Source organism: Rhinolophus hipposideros, assembly GCF_964194185.1.
Source record: "Rhinolophus hipposideros genome assembly, chromosome: 23".
Lineage (NCBI taxonomy): Eukaryota > Metazoa > Chordata > Mammalia > Chiroptera > Rhinolophidae > Rhinolophus > Rhinolophus hipposideros.
In genome coordinates, this window is record NC_138069.1 from 32,884,099 (window position 1) to 32,906,861 (window position 22,763).

Consider the following 22,763-nt stretch of genomic DNA (forward strand, 5'->3'; position numbering starts at 1 on the left):
GTCAAAATCTAGTGCATTTGTAAAATCTACAGATTTTTCCAAAGTAGGCAACTTAATAATTTCAACAACTTCAACAAAAATAATCATCCCAATTTCTCTTCATATATATGACATTAAAAATGTGCATACACAAGATTGGGCCTGTAGATTCCTAGTTTTCATCCTCTGATTTAGCATTTTCTAAGAGCTCAAACAGGAGAAGAACTGGAATATAGTCAGTCCCTGGGCCCTCTAGGTCTTAGAACATTCATAAATTTTTTTTGAAGACGTCTAAGAAATCCTTTATTCAGGTTATATGCATTGTCCATAGAAATGGTAAGAAAAATAACAAGAATAAAATTGCAAGGAATATTTTGATATGATCTACTCAGGGTTAGAATTACCATTTTCTTTCTACATGAATGATGTTATAAAATTGAACACTTTCAAAAACTTTAATATCTATTGCATGTAATATTTTTCTTCCTTAGGAATATGTGCCCTCCACTCTTCAAAATAAGTACTGTTTATATTAATAGATCAAGGTTCTTTCATTAAGCTCTCTGACATTTTAACTTTGAGAAACTCTAAACTCAGCCCTTTGAAACTTAGGTTTCATTCATTCATTCATTCATTCATCCATTCATCTATTCATTAACTTACCAAACTTAGTTTGAGTGACAACAGTGTTTGGCATGTTATGCTAGGTGATGGTGATATAACAAAGATGGATTAGACATTAACAATTATTTTATTAGGACATATTGCCTAGAGAGGCTTCCCCATCTTTTCTATTTGGCAAAATCCAGCTTGTTTTTACAAACATGTCATTTTTGAGAAGGTTTTCCCTATCCTTCATTATCCCTGTTTGCTGCAATATGATGTCATAATTAGTCTTAGGTATTTATTTCCCTTTACAACAGAGTAGGAGATCTTTGATGAAAGAGTATGTTTATATTTTTATCTTTGTCATCCAACTCAGTGCTAACTAAATATTTGTTGAATTGAATTGATTTAATTTTCTGTTAGGTGATAGAATAGAAAAACATATCAATGAACATTCCTGATTTAAAGGGATTACCAATGATTCAGGTAGCTTAACGTTCCCAGAGATACTCATTTTCATTTCTACTATTCATTAATTTTCATTCTTGTTGAGCAATACTATAAAAAGGACCCATGTGTGCCTTTTTCTTTCCTGTAGTGTTTGAATAACTATGGATTTAAAGATACTGACTGCAACAATTCTTAAACAAAAATCATTTCTGTTGCCATACTATTATTTTTCCTCCATTTTTTGACAACCATTAGCTATTTATGTCTTTTATAGTAGTCTGTATTTGAGAACTCAAATTCAAACCGCTGGTTAAAAATGACAAGACATCTAAAAGAATGGATCAATTTTGACTTATCCAAGTGATTTTACTGAGCTGTCAGGATTAAAATTCTTCCACTGTGATTTAAATGGTGCCTACTAGGGAGGACATACATATTTCAGGCAAAAAACTTAAGGAAAAGGTGATTGTTCATAACAATGGAGAATGTGATAGAAGTATTGTACTTTGTGTACATAGAATTAAAGATTTTGTGAGAAGAACTCACATTGTTAAAAGTCCATATTGTGTATCTATATTAAATACACTTCATATTATGTAGAAAGGGCATATATATCATGGACTATATATATCTTATTATAATTTATGTATGATTTAACATTGCATATTAAATTTGATATAAATGAACAAGGTAAATAATGTACAGAGTGATCCTAGGAAAGGTAGCTCCATAAATGAGAAAATTATGTTTGCAATTTGAAAGCATGGAATTTTCTATCCATCAGAGGTATCTTTGAAAAATGAGGAGGAAGGATAAAACATACAGAAATTTTACTGGAAAGTGTGAGAATTGGATTTTTGTTCCAGTTTTGTTACCAACTTGCCATCTGACCTTGGGAAAGGTATTTCGATTATTTAGATTTCAGTTTTCACATGTGCAAAGTGAGTGGGTCCAACTAACTGCCAATGTGCTAGATAGTTGGGTAGCTGCAATCTTCTGTTATGTTTATATTGGTAAACATAATGCAGAGTGAAAACAGTTGGCCATTGGGTATCTACTGATATGTACTACAAGCCTTAGAGATTTCAAGCACTCATGTGCCCCTTGGGCTATAACTGTCTCAAAGATGTTTGATCTATGTAGGGTGTTCAATTTAAAACAAACAAACAAACTATATATATATATATATATATATGTATATATATATATACACACATATATATACACACACACACACACATATTTTATATATATATATATATATATATACATATACACATATTTTATAAGATTTCAAAATTTGTAGATTTTATATAGAAACTTAGATTTCCAATTTTTTTTTTAAATGGGCAACATTGTGTCCACATTTCTGTCTGCTATGTACAGGACAGAGCAAAATAACAGCTATCTTCCTTAAATGGGTAAGTGCTCACCAATCTGAAATCATGAGTTTTAAGAACCACTGGTATGGTCATGATGAAAACAATGCTTTGGGAAGCAAATATAGGGACATGAGACAAAATGTTGAGCAGAAGAAGGGATGGAAAATGTGAATTAGTTGAAAATCTATTATATTAATCAATATCAATTGAAAAAAATCTTAAATTAGAATCATAGACAAGATGGCATAAAAGTGATTCAAAGGAAGCATGGAATAATTTTGAAATGCAGGATTCACCTTCTCTCACTCACTACGCTAACAAATGAGGAAATTGAGGCTCGGATAGGTTAAGTGATATGCCCAAGATCATATAGCTCAAGACAAAGACAAAATTTGAATCCATTTTTACCGACTTCTGGTCCAACTTCTTTTGCACCACTCCTTTTTCCCTCTTTCAAGTCACCATCTAAAAGAGGCTCACACCTCTACAGAGACACACTGACTTCTGGGCAGTCAGAAAACGGCTTATAGACATAAGCCTTTTTAGGTTCAAATTGTAGAAGAGCTAAGCACTCAGAACAAACTGCCTGGCATAGAAATGGCACCCTAGAGACATTTTTTGGATGAAAGAATCATTATTTACCCCAGACAAGTTCCAACAGGTCAATTTTAACCGCATGACCCTCCTCTGATGTGAAACAGGCAGACAAGCCTCACAATGTCCCATTTAAAAGATGCGTATAATGGTTATGGATGGATGGAGAGAGGAGATTTGTATGTGACCATAAGGAAAGCCTCAATTAATTACATGAAATAATTTCATTTAGTAGGAAGACACTTGAAATTATGGGACAAATATTGGCTAAGGTTTAGGTAACACATTTCTCATTAGTTACCCAAACTGTGAATATCAGCTTCCTTTTTTCTTTACTCATTCTCTGTTTTAGAGTTTAATCAGGATGGGAGGCTATATATAGTGTTCTACAGAGTTTCAATGTTAAAGACTACTTAATCATGTATAGTACAGGTTCTGTTGGAAGAAAATAACTTATTCTACTGAAACTGGAACTTTTATCAATATTTCTAACAGTGGCTTGAAATGATAATGCTTTAAAACTACCTGTTGTTTTATCAAGTTATTGCATTGAGGGAATCACGTGATTAACATCAATTTTATTGAAAATAGAGGACTACCATTTTTAAACAAATGTGATGTCTTGAGGTGAGCGATAGTATTACACATTAATGGGTTTGGCATTTAGGTATTTCTTGCTATAAAGCCAAATTTTAGGGTAAGAATTAAACATGCTTAATTTTACCCTGAAAAAGCCCCAATTTGAGGATGGCTTAATCTATTGACATGTGAGCGAATTTCTGTCTGTGTCAGGGGTGAGAGGATTTCTCTCTGATATACAGAGAAGAAATAATATTGCAAATTTTTGGAGAGGAAATATATATGCTGTTTTTAGCATATACTTCACAGAAACAATGACCAGAATTTAATTTGCATGATTGGAATGATCTTTCTGTTATGCAATCGAAGAAACAGTAGCTACCTTACACATTGCCTGAAGAAGTGTGTACATTTGGAAGAACACATAGTTCATTTATAATTTCAGAGAATATGTTGCACAATATTCTTCCTTGTAATCTTATTTTCAACCTAGTGTAATCATCATCATCATCATGAAAAACTAATAAGATTCATTATAGTTACTGCAAGCTAATATTAGTTTTATTGCCATTTCCAAGGGAAACAGTTGAAGTATCTATTAGTGCAATAGTTCTCTCATTCATTGACGGTTGGCTTTGCCAGTCTAATTCCAAAGATAAGGAATCAACCAATGTCTGAATATTTATTCTCTCGTAGTTGCTGTTTTCCTTATGGATGTTTATTGGGACTCTTTATGGACGCAGCAGATTGAGAGGAAAAAAAATAACTTTATTTAATGAAAATCAGACTGTAAAACATGCAGGTTTGGAATCGACTTAAATGTATTTTATAATTGACTATTCACAGACTTAGAGAGGCACTTTTGACCTGAAAATTGGTCAAATGCTATTGGCATATTCCTAGAGCAGATATCACAGTTATAGTATATTTTTCCAGCATTGTCAAATATTGGATCTTTTAGTATATTTCTGATAAAAATCTCTTTTAGTATATTTCTGATGAAAATGGGTACTGCTTTATTGATGGATGATTTATTATATGATGCCAACCCTAATATGTCACCTATTTTTACATTCAGAAATTCCCTTGAAATTTGTTGTGTTTTCATTGTTGTAATTTAATTAAAAGATGGTAGTATGCCTACTCTCCACTCCTCAAGAATGCCGAAAAATTTAATTCTGATATGATCCAGAAATGATTCTGTATACACTATTAAAATATAAAATAGAAGTGTGAGTTTAGTTCAGGATAGTTTGAATAAATTTGAATGCTTGTAATTTTTTGAGGGTTTCTTTGTTGTTGTTTTATCTGAGCAGTTTCACCAAACCTTACTTTTATTAATTTGTTTTGTTTTTCTATCATGGGAATGTTTACCCCCTCTATGTTTTGACCTTTGAAATTTGAACCTGTTTTGTTACAACCACTTTTATTTTATATTAAGTTTTCATTACTCAACTCTCTTCTTTTACTACAGATTGTATGGCTTCTATTCATTGTTGTGTTATTTTTATTCATATTGTTTTTCAGTTTTCTTTTTTTATATTTATAGATGACTTGACTTTGGAATTTTATTTTGCTATTTCACAGAGTTCCTGTTTGCTTTATATTTTAACAAAACTATGTATGAAATATAGTTTTCTTTCAAAAGATATAACGGATATAAAAACTACCTGTGACTTCAAATACTAATTAGCTACTTATACTATGTATATTGTTTCTGTAGAGAAAGGCAGTGAATATGTCTCTCTCACATTCTGCTGAAATATAAATTAGAGAATATACTCACTATCATCTTTGTTAGATCCATCTTTTATCCTGTACTTTTTCTCACAATAAAACAACAAAGAAAATTGGAGGAAGAAGAGATCAATTAATCATAAGAGAGAGAATTAGAAATATTGACTATCGAGAGGCCAAGCATGTTTCACATAAAGAATGAAGATAGGGAATGATGAGAAATGAAATGTGGAGGAGACTAAGAAAAGTCTCCACAACGTTGATGAAACACAAAGAGGAATAAAACAGATACATCACTTCTATCCTTTGTGACTATGCACGGGCTTCTTCAGCCACTGATTATAATTAGTTGAAGACTTTATTCCCAACTTCCATCTTTCAAATGCAAATTATTGGCTTCCATGACAAAAATAAAAGTCCTTGACATCCTCTTGAAGAAGGACTCAAGTAAAATGAATAATCATTGGCGATGAACAGCCTAAAGTTATCAAGAGGGGATTCACAGATTCCGCTTTTCCAATAAAGCAGAAGGAACTGTTGGAAGATAACATTTGTTTCAAAAGAACCATTATTATGGGCACATAAAATAATAATGTCTAATCAAGATTAGAGTGAAATGGAATGCCTGTGTGAAGATGGACTGCTTCCACAGTATTTGATTATGCATGGCTCTACCTTCACACCAAACATTCATATTTTCTTATTATTGATATTTCCAGAAAAAAGTAAATCCTAATATATTATGTTACTGGAATTAACACTTTCACCATTTCTTTCTAACAGCAGCAGGTGCTGTTAGAAAAAAAACAAAAAAGGAAAAAAAAAATTGAAAAAAAGACAAAACCTTAATTTAATTGCTTTTCTAGACAGGTAATTATCTTGCCAGTCTTGTCTAATTTATGCTTGATATTAATTTGATTGTAATATTTGCATGATTCTTCTACCACTGCCTCTCATTTTTACTCTTTTCACTGCATCTGTGGCAGGTTAAATTTCTATGATTTTCTTTACTTTCTCTTCCTATATGTTAATTTCTTTTTTTCACAAATGTTTCAAGTAAGGATGAGGTAACTTCAAAATGCAAGAGTTTTCCTTCTAGTAGAACAAGCATACATACTTGGGAATGATTGACAAGATTTCTCAAGCTTATTCCAAATGGTGTAAAAGTAAAAGCAGATGTAAAATCTCATATCTCCACAGATTTTACTCCTTTGAATACAAACATATTTTTACTATGTCAGAAATAGTTCCTTTAGATATTTGTGCACATCTGGCTCTTATGAAAGATAGTCATGAAAATGAAAATATATTAATACTATCATTCCAAATAGCCACCGTTTGGTAAGTACCTATGATGTTAACAGCTGCAAAAGGCATTTTAAACATATTATTTTATTGAATTCCCATGAAAAGACTGATACTATTCCATTTTTTTAAACAAGTAAAATAAAATACAGAGAAGTTAATATTACTTGCCCAAGATCACACAGGCAAAAACAAAAACAAAATAACAACAACAAAAGCAACTATATTTTCAAAAATATATTACATATATACATATATAAATTATAATATATAAATTATACATATTTATTTAAACTATATATTTAAGCTAAGTCATTATGCTAGCAAAACCCATGCTAATTTGGCTGAAATAAGTGTAATTATTTTTAGAGAAATAAGCTTATGTAGCACTTACTATAGGAAGAACTTCAGCCATCCACAAAATGGCATGCAAATATCTTAAAAGGCTGAGAAAGTTCGAATGTGAGGGTTGTACAATACCGGTTACGTATGGCTGTGTAACAGCCGTCCTAAACCTTAGTGATATAAAAAACCACTGACTATGGCCACAAGTTTGAGGATCAGTAGATTATTCAGGGCACAGTCAGGATGACTTGTTTTCACTCCATGATGACTTGGTCTTCAGCTGGGGTGGCTCCATTGTGGCCATATGCCCGGTGCTTCAGTACTGGCCCTTGACTGCATTCTTTGGTTCTTTTTTACATCATGCCTGCTGGGTCTGGAATGTCCAAGATATCTTCTTCACCCACATGTCTAACGGGGATAGAAGGGTTGAAACTAATCAAGCATCTTTCTTTTCTTTACAGAGCCTCTCTAGATAGCAAGCTTGACTTCTTCATAGCATGACTGTCTCAGAAAAATTGAACTTCTTACATGGCAGCTGGCTGCTCTCAGAGTGAGCATTCTAACACGCACAAGCAAAAGCTGAAGGTCTTTAATGGACCAATTTTAAAAATCCCAGAATATGCTTGGCATATTGATCAAGGGCATGTGAGCTTCCAATGGCTTGAGTAGCAATTAGATAATGTTGGGACTTGAGCTATTCTGCCAAAACTGTATTAAGGATATCCTCCTGTCAGGGGAAGTGGCACCAGCTATAAGAGTCTAAGTTGCACTGCCTTGATAGGGAACTGAGAAAGGAAAAGGAAATGAAACAGGAGCTCCCATGTCAGAGATTTGTGCAGTAAGGAAGGACCATACAGTATCCTTCAAAGATTCCCAGCAAGCTAACCAGAGGAGCAATGACAACCAGCCTAACATCAAACCTGACTTTTGTCCAATTAGGAAATGAGATGTTGCTTTTGTCCCTTATCTACTTCAACATTATGTACAGGTGAGCCAGCACTTAGGTGGGAGAGGTGCCTTGTCCCTCTTCTTCAGCTTCAAGACTTTATGTCAAAACTTAGTGCATGATTTATGTATATTTTAAGTTAAAAAGTTATAATGATTGTGTGTGTATGTGTGTGTGTGTATATACACACACGTATATATATGTACATATACATATATAATCTATAGTACATATTTATATTTATTTCTTATATATTTATTACTCTGTAGTATATATTAATTAATATAATTTATATTATAATTACATATATATTTATAAATTCGCCACTCTTACTTTTTCGGTTCATACAACTGAATAAGATCAGATAAGAGGGTTTAGCTTCTAGTGTAGTTATGAGTCTGGATTTAGGAACTGACATAACCTCTGGAACTGCTGCTAACTTTTTGGACAGGTTTTATTTTGCAGGGTGTGGGGGAGGAGACGTGTAAAGAGAAATGTTTAGAGAAAGAGTGTTTTCATGGAGAAAGACACAGGCTGTATGAGGGGAGGAAGAGAGAAGATGCCAGATTGATGACTAATTTCTGGTTCCTGGTTCTAAGTCTTCGTGAGGATCAGCCTTATTTTCTGATCTCTATTAGATAATCATATATCTTTAAATGCAGTCTGTCTTTTTCCTCAGCTACATGACAATAATGACAATTAGAAACACATTGAGCAAGACCTCAGGTTGTCTAATAGAAATTTCTGACAAACATTTCTCTAAAGATGCCTTTGGTTTGAGGCCAAACCACTGCTTGAAAGCAACTTCTCTGAAAGGGATATGATGTGACCAAACCACTGCTACATCTAAGATCATATGACATCTATAGGAATAGAAACATGTCATTGTTTTATTCCCAGGAATTATACCTATCAGAAACTGTTCTTTTTATTTATTTTTATTTTTTTCCTTCCTCTTTTAGGCCCCATCTGTGATTCAAATGGACCAAAATCTATTGAAGAAAAATTCTCATATTTAATGTGATTGTGTTAGCTAATCGAGCTGAGGAAAAAAAACAGAATATATCATTGATATAAGAAAATCAATCTCCCAACACTCTAAGCTGTTTTCCTTGTTTCTTTCTATTTGTTCCTATTTGCCGTTACCTGTTGACTTCCAAGGGCAGTGCTGGTATTTATCTTTTGATGAGGTTACTTCATTTTAGACCCAGAGACTGGAACAAACCATTATTCACTAATAAGTACCATTTGTTTTCATTTGGGCTCTTGGATTCTTACTAGGTGAAAGCTTATTTATATTGAAATAATAAATACACTCGAGGACTGGCATATTGCAAATAATTTTTTCTTGGTGTTCTTGATGTGAAAACATTTATAAGAGCGTGCGACCCCTGGATTTGATTTTCCCTACTGCTGCTCATGAGTGACCTTGGACAATTATCTCTCAGCTTGAATGTGTCAGTTGAACTCCAGACACAGCTAGAAGCTTCTGAGCCTTAGAGCTCTTTAGAGATCCTTAGATTGAAGGTGTTAACTCTAAGCAACAAAGCTTGAGTTGTGCTTCCATTTAGTAATAACTAATACCCCATTTGGGATATTGAAAAGGGCATATTCTTACATATTTAACTAGCTTTGAATTCTCTGTTAGGGCAGAATCTCAGGACTAAATAAATGCTGTATGCTGTTTACAATATTAAATATAAACTAATTCATGTCAAGTAAATAGGATATAAAAAATAAGAGAGATTGTTTCTGAAGAGTCAGTAATTTCAAATAAGCGAATAATAAATCAGTGAATTCATTTGATTGGCAGGCATTTGATGGACAAAAATCACTGATAAAGGTTTTGCATCTAAGACGGTTTTGGCACTGTGTATATGTTTTGTGTTGAATTTGCCATCTGAAAAATAGGCCTACAAATTGCAAAGATTATATATGTTTCCAAGTCTTCTAAGAAAGTTGTTACATGAATATAGATTGATATCTTGCTGTCCTTGCCCCATTCGTATTTCTATTCTAAATAATATAATTAGTGAAAATTAATAGAAAAATGGATTTATTTGTGAGGTTTCTGTCTTTCTACCTATCATCCCGCTTCTCCATGCTTGCTTAGCACTCCATTCATTTTGAATGGATGCAGATAATAGAAGCAGGCAGGATAGAATAAGAAGTGGCTAATATCCTAAATTTATTAAAATTATGAAAAATTACAGTTCTATTCCTGGTTATTGTATTATACTGGAACAAAAAATATTTCCTTCTTTTAAATGCATGGTTATGTAAGAAGAGAGTCCCCCAAATATTTTATGTGTTTCTCTCTCCTATTGATTTTAATTTCATCTGTAATTTACATACTAAGAATTCCTAAATTGTAATTCTTTCTAATAAGAACAAAAGAAAGAAGTCCTTGGAAAATCCAGGTGTTTACCACAGCTCCCAACATGAGCATGAGAAGTTATCTTATACAATAATGATTAATCTATTATGACTCAGACAGAAAGTAGTTCATTTTTTTAATTAAAATTTATTGGGGTGACAATGGATAGTAAAATCACTTAAGTTTCAAGTGTACAATTCTGTGATACATCATCTATATATCACATTGTATGTTCACTATCCAAAGGCAGTTCTCCTTCTATCACCATATATTTAACACCCTTTACCCTCTTCTACTATCCCCCTCCCCCCCTTACCCTCTGATAACCACTGAAAGACTAAGAGAATGAGGTTTATATCCTAAGATATATGATCGGCTATTTTCATTCTGTTTGAGTATCTTTCAGGAAAAGTCAATTAAATACCTCCCAGATGTGTGGCGTCTTAAAATTGATTTGAGAAATATGCTTTTGCAAGTAATTTGATTACTGTTCAATACATTAAATATATTTAGTTTATTTGTGCCTTTTAAAATTGTGGTTTTGAGGAACTTAGTGAGGAATCATAATTACATCTTAATATTTAATAAACAGTGATATTTTACAGGCTTCACTATAAGTGGGTATTCAGTTACATATTATAGGTTTTATCATGTGATTTTTAAAATTCAGCATTTAATTTTTTTATTAGCAACTTCATCTCTTAATTCAAGCCTCGATATTCAATTTTATTGAAAATTGAATCTCTGAGAATGTTTTATTTGAAAACTTGGCTTTCTTCCTTTTGTGCCTCTAATTACAATTTCTTTGCTTGAGATTCTGTTTACACAGTAGAATGTAAGAGACTGTGGATTAACAAAATTTTGAAACCTGGCACATAATTGTTTCAGGAGGTTTTGAAGCAAGAAAAGAATTTGTTTTTCTGATTTAGAAGAGGAAAAGTGCAAAAACTGGAAAATATATGCAGCCTAAGATGCTGAGTCACTTTTATGATTTGGTTACTGAAAGAAAAACGTATTAGGTGCTAGTAACATTTCCCAAAGTACGATCTGTGGAACACCAGTCCTGCTAAATACCTTGAGAAAAATTCTGTGGTCATATTAGAAAATGCTGATAATATATCTCTTTTCTAGAGATTTCCTGAGTTCTTTTTTTTTTTTTTTTAATCATATGAATTGTTCTGAAAAGTTTAAGAAAAAACACAAAAAACAAAAAGAAACTATCCATATAAAATTTATTTCCCAAATCCTTTTTGAAATATACCTTAAAAATATACTATTAACATCTCATAGAATAATTCCTAAGAATCACTATCCTAGAATACAGTAGGAAGGGACAGCATCACACAGCTGTCTAATTTCCTGACCAACTTTGAAATTAAAGAGAGAGGCAGAGAGAATATCTGTATAGAGATACAGATATCTAGATATCTGTATATCCATATATAGAGATAAAGGTATTGATAGGTAATGCTGAGATTAAAACACACACACAAAACTCCTCGTAATTTTCTTTAAAGGACTTTGAGAGCTTTTAGAAATGAGGTTGTTTGGTTAATGCCGGGAATAACAATAATACAATATCTAAAATTAGTATTTGTGCCCCACCATATTGCTGATGTGCTGAATGTATTAGCTCTCATCCGCATTTTAAAGGTCAGAAGCAAATCTGAGAGTTTCAGTACCTTGCCCAAAGTCACTCACTGTTGATGGCCGGGACAGGCTCTGAACTAAAGCCACCTTTCAGCCACATCCGTGGATTGTTGTCACCACAGTCCTTCCACCTGGTGAGCTTTGGTGCCTCTCGGAGGTAGACTGAAAGGGAAGAGGGATTAGATAGAAAACTGAGGCGAGGTATGGTCCAAGAGCACTGAGGCAAAAATGGGAAATTTAAATAAGCACAGAATAGATAAAGGACATATGAACTAAGACTGTCTACAAAGTTATATTTTAGAGAAAGAATCATTTGTTGGTTGGAAAGGTAGTCAGTGATTACAAGTAATCGGTTCTGTGATTTTCCCCAGGGTATTACAAGCAGTTTGACAGAGCAGAATGGTTATTGACAAAAAGTCATTATTCCCAGCCCATGATAGAAAAGCATGGCTAAAAGCTCCTTGACCACCGTCTCCAGCTTGAAGATGGTGAACGGGGAGGAGAACAGAGGGTATGTCAGTATTTTCTCACATTTGCATGTAGTCCAGATGTATATATTGGACTTAATATATTAGAGTTTAGAATGAATTCATAGCAAGTATTATCTAAAGTTACTGCTCTTATCATTAGAAAGTCAAATGGTATAGCTTGCATTTCTCGGCCTGGTAGAATACAACGGATGTATTTTCCTCCAACAATTTTGCATGATTAGTGTTTTTTGTGAAAATGCAAGGGCACCTAATTTTCTGATGTGTCAAGTCACTGAACTGGGTGGGTTGTCGGATATACATCTAGTCCCTGGTTTCATTTTCTGTAATTTATCAACATTCCGTTGGACCTTTTCACTTTTCCAAATAGTTTTCACATTGTGTTCTGGAATTTTGAGATTTTTATTTCTCTTAATGGCCTTCTATGATGGACATAATTGAAAAAAGATGGGGGAGAGACTGGAATTATTGCATTTTCTATGAAATCCGACAATTAAGTTCGCAGACTCATCCTAGAAAAAGTGCTACATACCTCATTGCTGAATATCATTATGGTCACCTTCCAAGTACTCCCCTTGGGAAGCTATGCACCGACACTAGCACCTAGTCCACCCTTCAAAGCAATTTTGGAACTCTTTCTGGAATGGCCATCAGAGCTGTCGTCATATTACACTTGATGTCCTAAATGCCATCAAAATGTCTTCCTTTCAATATTTCTTTATCTTTGGATAAAGAAAGAAGTCATTGGGGGGCCAGATCAGGTGAGTAGGGAGGGTGTTCCAATACAGTTATTTGTTTACTGGTGAAAAACTCCCTCACAGACAGTGCCGTGTGAGCTGGTGCATTGTCATGATGCAAGAGCCATGAATTGTTGGCGAGAAGGTCAGGTCGTGTAACTTTTTCACGCAACATTTTCAGCACTTCCAAATAGTAAACTTGGTTAACTGTTTGTCCAGTTGGTATAAATTCATAATGAATAATTCCTCTGATATCGTTGCAACCAGTTCACAAACTTAATTGTCAGACCTCGTATGGTATGCTAATTTTCCAAGAAGGAAAAGAGGAAGAGCCACAGGTGACTTTAGAACTGCACTGCTTAGTACAAAGCCACTTACATAGTGTGGCTAGCCTGAATTAGGGACATACTGTCAGTGTATAATATATACTAGATGTCAAACACAGTACCAAAAAAAGTGAAATGTCTCATTAATAACTTTTAGGCTGATTACTTGTTGAAACTATAATAATTTAAATATGTTGAGCTATGTAAGGTAAATTATTAAATTTAACTTTACTAGTTTCTTTTGACTTTTTAAAAATCTAGTTACTAAAAATTTTTAAATTGCTCCTGCGGCTTATATTGCTACTGGAGAGTGCTGCTAAGAAATTATTATATTTACTCAATGAATTTAAAAAGTCTTAATTGGGGTTAACTTTGAAGCTTTAGTGATTTGAGATTTAGAATAAATGAATCTAATGTATGATTAAAGAGGAAATTCTGAAGTGTGATTAAAATGAATCCCAGTTGTGTATATACTGAGCTCCAAACTCATTCAATTCTATACATTAAATATGTACAACTTTTTGTATGCTGATCATAGATTAATTAAGTAGTTTTAAAAAATGAAAACAATCACAGTTTTATCTATCTATAGATACCTTGGAAGTAATATGTGTTTGTGTGTGTGTGTGTGTGTGTGTGTGTGTGTGCAAGATCTGAATATTTGACAATCTTAGTTTACTTAATTCAAGATCTTCCTTTAAAACAACCTACATTTATAATAGAGTCATTTTTGTATCACACTTAAGTTAAACATAAGTAAAACATTGTTAACTTGGTTCTCTTATTTTCACAAGAATTCGTGTTAATTTAGTACAAATTCATTTTGCTTGTACTTATATTTCTTTTTGTTTCTCTCTCTTTTTTTTTTTCTTTTAACCAGTATGGTTAGACCTAAAAGTGTACCCTGGGATGTTTCTATTTGAGTGTTCCGCTATGCTTCTGAAAGTGAGTTTACAAAAGTATAAAAATAGGAACTATTACATTGTGTTTGACTAATGTCTAGTGTTTGAAATCCCTGAAATATTTTTGTTGCCATTATAAACATAAAGTTTTATATTTTCCTAGTTGATTTTTATGTGTACTGGGGGTGCATATATATATATATATATATGTATATATATATATATATGCATATATATATATACGCACACACACATTTGATTTGTATTCATCTTTTGTTATCCATATGTATTGAGTATTACAATTTTAGTACAGTTTTTTTCTTTCTTAAAATGTGTATATGTCTTTTTGGTACCTTCTGTGTGTGTGTGTGTGTGTGTGTGTGTGTGTGTGTGTGTGATATATATATATATATATATATATATATATATGCATATACATACACTTAAGAGATAAAGATCATATCTACTTTTTTAAAGACATCACAAAACAAAGTACTATTAATAGCCAGATTACAATACTTTCACATTTTCCTTTAAATACACATGGTTGATCTTAGTTCCATATAAGTGATTATTTTTCTTTTATCTTTGTTCCATTCTGGTCTTTCTGTGATGGGGTTGCCTTTATTTACTAAGAATAAACACCTAAGAATGTGATTGAAATTCTATAGAACTTCAAAAAACATCTTTAAATACAATATTTTAATATAGGCACATTATTTAAATTTCTGGTTATCAAAGTGTACACCAGAAGGAAATAATTAGAATGCCTTCTGTCACTATTAAATTATGTCTGTAACATAGTAGAGAGGTGTGAGAAACAGGCCACAGAAATGCAACAGAAAGCCCCCAATTACTTCCATTGGTGTTATTCTCAGGTCACATGACACCTTTATACAGTGCAGTTCAGTTCAGCCTGATTGTAGCAGAACAGGTTTTCTTGAAAGACTCATATCAACCTGCCCAAGTGACCTATTTTGTTTTCCATTTTATGTCGAAGGCTTTTTATTTGAAATACTATACCTTGGAATGTGAAAGTGATTGGCATGACTGGACATGACCTAACCTATTTCTCCTCCCTGTTCTTAGCCTTGTCACTTCAGACTCCAAACTAGTTTCTCCAGCCCCGAAGAAAAAGAGGAGCTGCTGGAGAACAAGGTTATCACACTAGCGGCCCGCCTCCTCTGTCTCACTTCTGTTTGGCATCAGTATAAGGGTTTCTGAACTCTCAGTGCAATTTGTTATTCTTCAGCAAATATTTTCCCAGTCAGCCAGTAATAAATTGTGATGGGCCCTGTGCGGAATCTTTTACATATTTCATTTTTAATTTTTTTCTGTTTATTTTTTTTTTCAAGGACTGAATGACAAACTTTATTAGAAGCACTCCTCGTTCATCAGTCAAATTTACATTAAAGTGGGGGAAGCAGTGCCTCTGGGGCTCTGGTACACATATTTTATTTTTTAAAAACTCACAAAAATCTTAAGAGGTAGACAACTTGTCTAAGGGCATGCCAGTGGTAATTATCCATAATAGCACTCTTGGTTGTAAGTGATGGAAACCAAACTTAAATTTTATGCAAGAACAAAACTGAAGTGGTGATTTATTGATGTACATAATAAAAAAATGCAGGGGCCACTGCTGGGTTTAGATATGGTTTGATTCAAGGAGCCCAAATCATGCTCATTAGGGCTTTGTTTTTCTGTGTCGCCTGTCACTGCTCCCTCGTGTGTTGATTCCATTCTCAGGCACATTGTCTGTTCTGTGGTGGACAGATGGACTGGGACAGCATCACCAGTGGAAGTGAAAACCTCCATTTCAAGCAGTTTCCCAAAAAGTGCTGGGACTGCCTCTGATTGAACAAGTTACAGACACAGCCATGTTTGATGTTCAAAGGATAGAAAAGGCTGAAAGGGTTAGGCTTGGGTCACTGGAGGTGACCCCTCCCTCCACATACAGGATTTAGAATAATGGTAGTCTGATCTCCCATGCAAAATAGCAAAACTTACCAGAGAATGGAGAGTTGACAAGGCAGGGGTGGGCAGTAATCACAGATGTGCGCTGTGGAGGCCAACCGAGATCTGAACTGAGGTTGTTTATTATTATCATTATTGTTATTATGATTATGTCCAAGCTCATGATAGCAACGCTCTATTACATGGCTTCCAAACTAAAATGGTCCATTCTATAAAAGTTTTTGCCCACTGTCTAGCATTGTTTCCTTCTCACTAGAAAAAGAGCATGTCCACATGGTCCAAATTATTCCTTTCAGCAAATTAATATGCATTTTTGGAGTTGATCTCTATTTTTTAACTTCACAATAAGATAACGAGCATCTTGTGAGTAAGGATGATCCTTTCTTCTTTTGGATAATGCAGGGTGCTTGTTGACTCATGTGAGTCACAGCACAGAGATCCTTCATGTACACAATGGTCTATATTCGGCTTCTTAATTTGGTAAATACATCTTGACTTGCAAAGAATGAGGGCAGTTTCTTTTCTAACAATTCAACAGACAAGCATCCTTAGTCTTCATAGGATACCACACTCTGAACAACTGCTCAGATGCTTAATATCCAAGACAGATGTTCTCAGAAAATATGTTATTCTTTGGAAAATTATGATGACTTTTGACATTTATGAGCAAGCCCCCTATCTTGTACATACTTGCTAGGCACATCCATGCCTTTTATAACAAAAATACATTATGCATTTGAGAAATAGAATAAACATAGTTTCTCTGTTTGTAGAGGGAAGCATAAAAGTTTGGATCCAGACAGACTTAGACTCCAGTCTTGATAGCTATGCAGACTTGGACAAGCTCAATGGAACCATCTCACTGAGCCTTACTTTTCAAAATTTGAAGGAATTTGCACTGTTATTTTTATAAGATCATATATGTGACGTGCCTAGCTTAGAGCACAATGCATGTAGCTGCTCAATAAGAAATGGCTCCTTCTTTTCCTTTTTCTCCCTTTCTTCTTCCTTCCGTGTAATTGTTATAGGCAAATAAGGCAAATCCTATATTTCAGCACACTTCTATTCTTCGCAGCCTCTGTAGGGGGCAGCAAAAGATGATTTGCACTATCAATATGGCACATGAGTCCACTGCTCTCTTAAGAGATCAAACCAGTACACTGCTGCTATATCTGTGTCCACATCCATGACCTTGCTTAGTTGGGGATGATGGAAAGGGCTACCTAACCTCGATTAGTGTTCCTGGTAATTATTTTTTCAATGTGAAGTACTGACCTCCTGTAGGAATACCACCTTGAAAGAGATTTTGCTCAAATCACTTTAGTGAACACTTACTGAGCACCTGCTCCCTGGAGTCACACATCCCAGCTCTGCCCCTTACTGAGTCTATATCTTGAACAAGTGATTATTAGTAACTTTCTTCATCTGTAAAAAACAATGTTCATAGGGCCTACCCACAGGTGGTTGTGCAGATTTAAAGAATTAGTCATGTAAAGTGTTTTGAGCAATACTCAATGAAAGTTAACACTGCACCATCATTATAAAGTGCAGTACGAAGATGAGTAAAAATTTATTTTTACTCCCTAAGTTTTCCCATAAAATAGCAGAAGGAAAGAGACACACCCCTAAATAAGTTTTTTTGTGATCTAAACTGTATGCTGAAACAGAGGAAGAGGGGATTCCAGATATGGTAAAAAAGAAAATTAAGTTTCACGAGAATTAACCATATCTACCTGAGACACAGTGATCTCTTTTTGCTGTTGAAGGATCTATAAAAAGTGACCTTATTATCTATCTATTTCACACAGTTTATTCTGTAGCTTGTATTCTTGAACTATGTGACCTTTTGTATGTACCTGTTATCTAACCCCAGGATAATGGCTGGTTCCTCTTTGACAGGAACTGGTAGACCCTTGGGTAGTTGTTGGATTGAGTTAATTAAGAAATCATATTTAACAAAACATGAACAAGAACATTTTGAGTTCAGTAAGCTAGGCAGGTTGTGTTAATTTATGGGATCCACAAAACCAATTTTTTTTGCAAGGAGACCCTTATGCATCTAGATGGCTACACTTTGTTTGTTTGCTTGTTTGTTTTTGAGCTGAACTATTAAAAGAATAAGCAGCAGTTGTTTCTGAGGGAATAGCAGCAAAGTACTACTGTTAAATTTGCTTGGATAGAATTAATTTTTTATGGCTGAAGACATTGCTAAGAAAATGCTATGACATTATTTACATATGGGCAAAATAGCATAAGCTTAAGTTGGGTAGCCCCAACTTCAAATTGAGTCCACCCTCTTTTCACCCTTGAGAACTTTGACAAGGCACTTAACTTTTTTTGAGCATCCAAACCTTCTTCTATAAAATGGTTTCACTCGCTGTGAACAGTAAATATGATTATGCATATAAAGGACTTAGCCAGTGTCTAGCATATAGCAAGTGTACAATAAATGGAAGTCATAATAATGATAGTCACTATTACTTGGGACAACTATGTCCATATTGTGTATTAATTCAGAAATCATTTTCTCTGGAGGTTGATTAGACACTTCGGTCCTGAGAAAGAATGTTTGTCCAGAAAGGTCAGTTTCCCCTAACGTGTTTCTAACTGGCTCTGAAAATTACAAATTAACTTAAATACTCTGAGGTGATAGTTCCATCTGTTCAATATTTAGATCAAATATGGAATGAGCCCAGTTTAGGAGATGTATGTATGGAACACAGGGGACCCAGTAATGTTTCCCCTGATGTCTTATTGCCTATCTTGTTTTTTTATGATTTGGTATTAAGTTTTACATTATTTTTATGCTTCCTCAGTGCATGACTGTTAATAAAAACTAAAAGAGTATAATCTAGAAGTTAAGAATAAAGAATCTAGGGCCATATTTCTAGTGTAACCTTAGGCCAGTCTTTTAAATTTAATGTGCCTCAGTTTCCTCATCTAGAAAATGAAGACAATAATGGTATCTATTTTTTTAGAGTTGTTGCAGGTACTAAATAAATGGACATCAAGCCCCCAAAATAGCACTTGGCACATAGCAAGTGTCATACACAGGTTGACTATTATTGGTATGCTTTCTTCTGAATATACTGTTTTCTACCCCTCCATCTACCTCTAATATTTTTGAACTGCCTTCCAAATTTTTCCTGACCTACAGTACTTTCTTAGAGTAAATTCCATTTTTACTTAGCTTTATGTTGAGCATTTATAGATATAAAATCCTGAATTTTATGTGCTATGTGTATTGTTATCATAGTACATGAAATAAATATATAACCTTATGAAACCAGTTATCCATATATTGTCCTAAGTCCCCTTGCATACTGCCAGTATTACTGCATTTATCTACAGTTTTGTGTCATTTGCTTGAGGTTCAAATCTACCTAAAACTACATGTTTCCAATATTATGCAAAACTGGGTATGTATATTGAGAGAGAGAGAGATGCAATAAGTGAAGCCATACTGATGATAGCCATTCTTATTAAAGTCAGTCTATGTTCATATAGTTTCAGAAATAATTTCACTAGATTGATTAGACACTTTTGGTCCTGAAAACATGGAACATTTGCCCATGAAAGACAGTTCGTATGCAGAGTTCATGTATCCACATGTATGTATAGGTATGCTTATGGCATATACATACGTGTGTGTGTGTGTGTGAGATATAAAGCTTTAGTGAAATGTAAATAAATGGAGATATAAAGCTTTAGTGAAATGGAAATAGTGAAGAAATTATAGTGTGCTTTTCTTTGTAACATTCCGTTATTCACATATGAAGTTTAATATCTGTGTCTATATGAGAAGCTTAAGCAAATGGCATTGAAAGAACTCTCTAATGGTGATAAGGTACGGATTTATCCTCTGAAATAGCGCTATGGTATGCCATCTGACCTTATGAAAATGCCAAGTAATTCTCCAGAAGTAGAACTATGAAATGGTCACCTCTTAGAACGACGGCTGTCTCTGTAAAGGATCTGCTAATCATTTATATTTCTCAGTAGAAATCAATAGCTAACTATTGTTTAGTTGGTGAATATAGTTTGACCTAATCATCTCTATGAAGTCCTCCTTCCAGGAGCTTCATCCCTTGGGATAACAGGAATGAGCCTGAGGAATAAGGAATTAATTGCAGAAAGATAATGACATGATTTCAATCAGGCTGAAGGGGAGAGGTGATGGGATAGAGAATTTAAATCTCAAGGTTCTGATTTATCTACTGTATTATTAATTAGAACAAAACATTAATCAAGCACAATATCAAACTATGCACTGTACAAGAGATACGGGCTAAACTTATTAGTAGTGTCAGAAAGAGACAAACTTGAAAATGAAATCTAAGTGGGAGAAGCTCCTCATAGTGTATGGAAAGATTGGAGATGCTTTCAAGTTCCATCTTTTCCGTAAGTACTTCCTTCCCCTCCTCCCTGATCTGAGTGCAGATTCACAACTTTATGTCAGAAAACAGAAGTAGGCATTGTCTCCCCCAAAACTCCTGTAAATTTGTTCATGTTAAAAAAACCCACAACACAACAAATAAATGGATAAACAACAACAGGAAAAAACAAACAGAACATTCCTCTGATGTTACCATTTCCTTTTTAGCCTTTTTAGTGCATACAGTTAATGCTGACACTTAATAGACACTGTCACTCGATGGCTGTGGAATCTCAGGCAAAGTATTTAATCTCGCTAGGCCTTAGGTTCCTAATAAGAAAATGACGCTATCAATGCCTACCTCATAGGTTTAATTATTTTTTTTAAACTGTGGTACGATCAGTTAATATGAGATCTACCCTCTGAAATGTTTAAGTGTACAATGCAGTATCAGGAACTACAGGTACAGTGTTGTATAGCAGATCTCCAGAACTTACTTACCTTGTGAAATTGAAACTTCATGCCCATTGATTAGCAACTACCTATTTCGCCCTACCCTCTCCTCAGCCCCTAAGGTATATACCATTCTACTCACTACTTCTGTAAGTTTGACTATTTTAGATGCTTCATGTAGGTAGAGTCATGCAATATTTATCCATGACTAGCTACTTCACTAAGCATAATGTCTTCAAAATTCATCCATGTTGTTGTCTACTGCAGAATTTCCTTCCTTTTTGAGGCTGAATAACATCCCATTATATGTATGTTCCACGCCTTCTTTAGCCATTCATCTGTTGCTGGACATTTAGGCTATTTCCACATCTTTTGAATAGTGCTGCCGTGAACATTAGAGTGCTAGTATTTCTTCAAGATCCTGGTTTCAATTCTTTTGGATGTATACCCAGAAGTGGAATTACTGGATCATATAGTAATTCTATTTTAAATTTTTTGAGGTACCTCCAAACTGTTTTCCATAGTGGCTACACCATTTTGCATTCCCATCAACAGTGCCCAAGGCTTACCTTTTCCTCATATCCTTGCCAGCATTTATTGTCTCTTGTCTTTTTGATGATAGCCATAGTAACAGGCATTAAGTAATATCCCATTGTGTTTTTGATTTGCATTTCCCTGATGATTAGGGATGGTGAGCACCTTTTGATGTACCTGTGACCATTTGTATGTCTTCTTTGGACACATGGGCTTGTCATATGTGGCTTTTATTATCTTGAAGTACATTCCCTCTATATCTTGTTTGTAGAGTTTTTACTATGAAAGTATGTTGAATTTGTCAAATGCTTTTTCTGCATTTATTGAAATTATAATGTGATTTTTGTCCTTTATTTTGTTGATGTAGTGTATCATTAATTGATCTGCAAATGTTGAACTGTGCTGGTCCCATGGATAAATCCCACTTAATCATGGTGCATGCTTGCATTTTCTTGAGGAGTTTTGCATCTACATTCGTCAGGGATGTTGGCCTGTAATTATCTCTTCTTGTGGTCTCTTTATCTGGCTTTGGAATCAGGGTAATGTAGGTATCAAAGAATGAGTATGTAGAGAGAAGGTGAAATCTAGCTGAGAAAGTTCTTGACTTTTCTGAGCAAAACAATCCAACTTTCACTTAGGAAGTTAACTCTGATAGTAATAAAGACAATGCATCAACAAAAGTAGAGATTGGGGGTGGGAGTTGAGCTATTTCAGATATAAACTAGAGCTCTATTGAAAAGTATAGAGGAGGTTTTGAGTTTGGTAAACAGTGAGTCATTGACAATGTTTTCTAGATAAATGTCAGGGAGTGCCCACAGCAGTATCCAGAGGATTAAGCAAGTTAAACTGAATAGGCTAAGAGAATATTCTTTTCATTTAAGAAATTTGATAATCAAAAGAAGCAGAGAGATGGGGAGAATACGCTTGAAAATGAGGCTGAATGGAAGAAAGCTTTTCCTCATAGGACAGACTTGTGATGTGTATATACAGAAGGGAAAAGATGAGAGGGGATTAGGATGCAAGA